The 6,667-nt window shown below is 34.9% G+C and overlaps 1 non-coding gene across 1 annotated transcript; it reads right to left on the bottom strand.

The window, feature by feature from the left end:
- Nucleotides 1-5,919: 5,919 nt before the first annotated feature.
- On the bottom strand, nucleotides 5,920-5,991 carry TRNAY-GUA (transfer RNA tyrosine (anticodon GUA)). The gene has a single exon. It is a non-coding gene; the product is annotated as a tRNA-Tyr (tRNA).
- Nucleotides 5,992-6,667: the final 676 nt, after the last annotated feature.

The raw sequence follows: 6,667 nt of genomic DNA, 5'->3' as shown, positions 1-6,667 counted from the left end.
CCTGAACACGAGTTCTACTCTTTCAGGGGCGAGCTAAAATTTTACTGTTTATATTTTATGTTATAGCTCGCTCAAGAAACGATTACCGAAAAGCAATGGTGGCGTTGCTGTCTGTTTTGACGTGTGTATGTAGGCACGCCGAGGGGGAAGAGGTGCAAGCCGATGGAAGTACTGTCTCTTCCAAGAAGATGAACAAATGAGGACATCGCTGTTGAAATAAAGAACGTAGCAAGAGAAAAATTCGAAGCTAATTAAACGTGCAACATATGTTTATGAAGAAAATAATAATACCGTACGATACAAGACACGTATTCACATGCAATGGAACAAACTAAAGTCGTAATGTAACTGTCACAACGTAAGACTGATTCTATCGAAGTCATTTCTCTTTCGACGGTACTCTTGAATATCATTCAAGTTATCTCGTGACCTTTCCTCTCGCCCACTCTTCCTTATCGCAGTGTTTGATTCGCATTCCTTCCGTCGGTAATCCGTGCTTGCGAGACCAATACAATTATTAGCAAAATAAATAAGTATGTAAGTAAATAAATATATAAATAAATATAATATCGTATCATATATCATATCATATCATATCGTATCATATATCATATCATATCATATCATATCATACCATATCATATCATAAAATATATTATATCGTATCATGTCATGTCATGTATCATATAATATCATATCATATCGTATCATGTCATATCATATAATTTCATAACATCATATCATATCATATCATATCATATCATATATTATATTGTATCATATCATGTCATGTCATATCATATCATATCATATATCATATCATATCGTATCATGTCATATCATATATCATATCATATCATATATCATATCATATATCATATCATATATCATATCATATCATATCATATCATATCATATCATATCATATCATATCGTATCACATCGTATCATATCGTATCATATCATATCACATCGTATCATATGGTATTATATCGTATCATATCATATCATATCACATCGTATCATATAGTATCATATCATATCATATCACATCGTATTATATCGTATCATATCATATCATATCATATCATATCATATCATATCATATCATATCACATCGTATCATATCGTATTATATCGTATCGTATCATATCATATCATATCATATCATATCATATCATATCATATCGTATCACATCGTATCATATCGTATCATATCATATCACATCGTATCGTATCATATCATATCATATCATATCGTATCATATCGTATCACATCGTATCATATCATATCATATCATATCATATCATATCATATCATATCATATTAAATCATATCATATCACATCTCCGCTAAGTAAACTATCTATGATAATGATGAAGAAGACGGTTACTGTCATGTTGAGAAGTAAAATACAATTTCATTTGAAAAAATCTTTCGTTGACTGTAGGCTTTAAAATAAAATTGATTTCACGGGGAGTGCGTTGATCAACCTTTGTGTTAGACAAATGTGCCGTGTCTGGAAATCACTTCGACAGCAGGTGTGGGTGCTGGGTACTGTAGTCGCCGTATTTCGGAGTCTGACATGAAACACAGTCAAGGGGGGAAGGGGGAGGTGTGTGCTTTCAATGCTGGCAGAAATTCAATTTATGGAATATTATGTGCGCGTAGGTGCAGCTACGTTGTATGGATTTTGCAAAGAACTCCTTTGTGAGTGAGGAGGGTTCATATTCTGATAGGAGACAAAGTAAAGATTTGGCGTGGGGAATTATGAACAAAAATGAAACATAAAAGCAACACAACGCGCACCACCTACAGGCTGATTTCTATTACTAGACTATAACCAATCATTAATTGAACTTTTCCTTTGTAATTATGAACAGTACAGAGCGAATAATTTCAGTCTCAATTTCATATACTCTAATGGTATGCGATTTTAGACTCCAGCTGTGACTGTGTGATACGCGTATCACATTTTCAGACATTTTTTTCTGTACAACACACAGGGAAAATAAGCGTCACGAAGTTGATACATTTTATTATACAGGGTTTTTCAAAAGTAAGAGGTAATTTTAATCGATATTTTCTTAATTTTCTATAGGATCTTAAAATTTATGCCAGTCGCTTATTACCCAAGAAATGGAATTCCTTACAACAACAAGACAATGAATTTGTTTGTTTCTTATTGTTCACGTGGTAGTGTTATCAGTAGAAACTTTTTCCTGTAACTTTGCCCGCAATATCATCAGATATTAATCGAACTGTTTATTGGTTATGGGACTATCTGAAGGAAAAATTCTTCTTGAGAAAATCTACAGTAAGGAAATAATTAATGAGTAGAAAGACTCCATCGCATACACTGTGGCAAATATTAATGAACACGAACTCAGAAGTACTTTATACAGCATTGAAGAGAGGCTGTTACTTGTAAATGAACAAACTGTTTATTTATTTATTTATTTATTCATTTATTTATTATTTTGCTAATAATTGTAACATAAAATATAATATATACAGTAAAAACTTTAGCTCGCCCCTGAAAGAGTAGAACTCGTGCTCAGGGGCGGATTCCTGAATTCAATTTAATAATTATACAATACAATTTGTCTTATGTCTACTGTGCAATTATAGTATATCAATTTAAATTAACAATTTTTCAATTTTTATAAAATTCATACATAACATTTTAAATTTAATACTAGAACTATTAGAATTGACAAGATTAGGATATTTAAATATAAATTTGTTATATATTGTTGTGTCTAAATTACTACTATGATTAAATACTGTGTTGCATTTTGGTTCAAACAATCTTAAAGAATTCATACCTTTTGTTTCATAACTATGAGAATACAATTCAAAATTATTTCGATTTTTATGTTTGAATTTTATTAATACAATATAATAAATTTGTCTTACGTTAAGTACATTAAAGTCTAGAAACAAATTTTGAGATGGAAAAAATTATTGCAATGGGCGGTGTTGCAAAGAATTCCATTTCTTGTGTAAAAGGCCCCACACTGAAATTTTTAAAATTGTGTAGAAAATGATAAAAATATGTGCAATTAAAATTAAGCTACCTATTACTTTTGGAAAATTCTGTAACTTATATTAAGGGAGAGGTACACCATTGAGGTAGGCCTACACACATTTAGTGAAATTCATTCTCGCTCTAAACTTATCAAGGCAATGCCAGGATATTACAGTCTGATCCGTTTGGGTAAGGATAAATTTAATTTATTATTATAAAGCTATTATAATTCTTTATTTATTTATACTGGCAGAGCTAAGGCCATAGGGCCTTCTCTTACACTCTATCAGGTCACAAAGTATACAAGCAGTTAAAATTTAACAAAAAGTTAAAGAACAGAATACTAACATATTACAAAAAATAACAAACAAATAGGAATAATAATAATAATAATAATAATAATAATAATAATAATAATAATAATAGCATAATAAAATCGACACTAAACAGCATGATAGTAGCAAAAATTTCTTGCTGGTTATATTATGATTAAAAGATGGGAGTTTCTATATATGACTATGTATAATCTGAAAAGAAAAATGAAAATCGTAGATGATCAAAATGGCTACACTAAAAATCAATAGCGGGCACAATGTGTGCTGTGGTATGCAAAATTTGAGTGTTAAAAGAGTTCAACGGGAATTTCGACGTGAGTATGGTGTGAGTAATGTACCTAAATATGATTCCATAATGTTGTGGTATCGAACATTTGTAGAAACTGGTTCTGTGTTTAAAAAAAAAAACATGCAGGAGTTCACAGGAGAAACCCAGTACAAAAAGCAGCTATCTCTTGGCTTGGCCCCCAAACTCCCCAGATCTAACACCTCCTGACTTCTTCGTGTGGGGTTTTGTTAAAGACATCTTCTATTCATAGAAACCCAGGAACATTGATGATCTGAGAGTAAAAATTACTCAAGCTTTTCAATAAATCACCCCTCTTATGTTACAACAGACATGGACTGAATTGCATCACCGTTATGAGTTGTGCTGGTTGCGCAATGGGGGTCATGTTGAGCTCTGAGGAATCTCCCATCTCTCAGTGTTGTAGTAAATGTTGTACAGAATTTTTACTTTATCCATACCCAAACGGATCACCCTGTACATTTAAGATATACCGTAAATCAATTTATCTTTAACTATAACGTCAAGAAATTTGCAAATCAAACTTTCAGGTATAACTCCCTGTAAAGTTGATTTGAATAAATTCGAGGGAAAAATTGTTTCGGGGCCGGGCATCGAATCCCGGACCTTTGGTTAAACGTACCAACTGAGCTACCCAGGAACTCTACCAGACACCGATCCAATTTTTCCCTCTATATCCACAGATAATCGTCAAGCAACCAACATTGTGTGCATATTCTCTGCGATTTAAATTGTGGTTTTCTGTTAACGAACAAATCAAACTTTCATCTATAACTCCCTGTGAAGTTGATTTGAATAAATTCGAGGGAGAAATTCTTCCGGGGCCGGGCATCGAACCCGGGACCTTTGGTTAAACGTACCAACGCTCTAACAACTGAGCTACCCGGGAACTCTACCAGACACCGATCCAATTTTTCCCTCTATATCCACAGACCTCAAAGTGGGCTGACAACCGTCAAGCAACCAACATTGAGTGCACACTAACTCTGCGTGACTTTAATTGTGGTTTTCTGTTAACGAACAGTGACGTGTATTATGCAAATAAAACTTTCAGGTATAACTCCCTGTACAGTTGATTTGAATAAATTCGAGGAAAAATTGTTCCGGGGCCGGGGATCAACAAATTTGTCTGTTACTTCATAGTTTTGTAAATAAATCCTGGTCATTCCCGATTTGGGACGAATAGCGTTTTTCTTATTTCCCCTCGTTCGTCAACATGGACATTAGGTCGAGATCGATGCTTGTTGTAATGTCATTAAAAGGGATTTAATTAGGGACGAATTTATAGCTTCGCTCATCGGTCATCATCTGTTTCTTTTTAAATGTTGGCTTCATCTTGTGTTGAGATTTTTTTTTCTGCCATCAGAACGTGCAAATGAGAGATTCTTTGCCAAAGGAGCTGAATCATATATTTTATAACAAACAAACAAAATCCATATGCTATACGAGTCTATAATACATTACTTTCTGGAGCAGTCGCGAATACTTAATCTTTTTTTTTAACTGTAGAGATTTAACGGCCTTTAAAATCAAGCATTCCCCCTTTAGAGAAACTGGATTCACGCCTTTCACCATTATTTTGTGAAAACCTCACCCTCTTTTCAGCACATTGTCTGCTGTCTTGTGCACTCCTTTTCTTTGTTGAGTGAGAGCGCCCGGCTGTGGCATTGAATCATGGGACTTGCTGGAGACAGGTAGCAAGGTAGCTACTGCAGCGCCAAATGTGTTTTCGAGAGGATCTGGCAGGCATGCAGGGGCGTTATGTGGGAGCGAGAGCGAGAATTAGAAGGGGTTGAGACCCCTACGACTATCCCCCGATATTTGATTTTTATGGTCGCCTCTTTGCTCCACACTATTTTGTTCTCGGTCGTTCTAGCCAGACAACAGACTCCAGTACGACCGTCAACACTGTGTGGCTGGCTTCCAATAAACCTCACTCTCTCTCATAACATTAGCCTCGCCTGAGCCATGTGTCATTTCAAATGGTTGTAGCGCTTAGCAGCTTCGTAATAGACCTTAAATAGGTGACGAATTCAAGTAAGTAGTTCACTCTGAATGCGGTGGGGGTAAAAGTGAGTGAAATAGAACAACACAAGGAGGACAGAAGTAAACAGCAGCACACTGACGAGGAAAGAGTAGAAAGGAAAAGCAAGAAAAAATAGAAGAGAAGAGGAGAAAAAGAGGACGGGAGACAGAGAACATGACAGAATAATGATGAAGGATAGGTGGAGCGGAGAAAAATTCTCTCCGACACCGGGATTTGAACCCGGGTCTTCAGCTCTACATGCTGACGCTCTATCCACTGAGCCACACCGGATTCCCATTCCGATGCCGGGTTGAATCCTCTCAGTTTAAGCTCCACCACCTCTTAGGTTCCCTCTAGTGGCCAACCCTCATGCACTGCGTCACAGATGTGACAGTGGCACAATGTCCAACACATTAATGTGCAGAGGTGCACTCATTACGAGGGAATGAGTGGCCGGGATCCGACGGAATGTGCGCGTCTTTAAATCACTAGGTGATTATTTTCGCATATCATATATTATTACGATGTACCGAAGTAGATATGATATTTCCATGCAGAAATTCTTCGTCATCACATGATGAATGATAGTATTTAGTATTTATTTATTTATTTAACCTGGTAGAGATAACGCCGTCAGGCCTTCTCTGCCCCTCTACCAGGGGATTACAACTATAACATGAACAATAAAATTACAATTAATATTAAATTTACAATTACAATTACAATAAAAATTAAAGTACGACAAACATACCTGATTAATTAAAGCTAGACATTTTATCATAGAAGTTAAGAACAAATAATATTTTTGTATTTACTGAATTACAAATTAAACCTACAATAACAAAATTCTATAGTGATGAAATTACCGGATATTGAAATATTTTGTGATAGATTAAGAGAACTATTTACAAGAAACCATGTCTGAACGAGTCTCAATTACTGACCAAGTGCCTAATAAGTTTGCGTT

Source organism: Periplaneta americana, chromosome 7 (assembly GCF_040183065.1).
Source record: "Periplaneta americana isolate PAMFEO1 chromosome 7, P.americana_PAMFEO1_priV1, whole genome shotgun sequence".
NCBI classification, from domain to species: Eukaryota; Metazoa; Arthropoda; class Insecta; order Blattodea; family Blattidae; genus Periplaneta; species Periplaneta americana.
The sequence above is the reverse complement of the archived record's forward strand: the minus strand, read 5'-3'. Positions and strand labels throughout refer to the sequence as shown.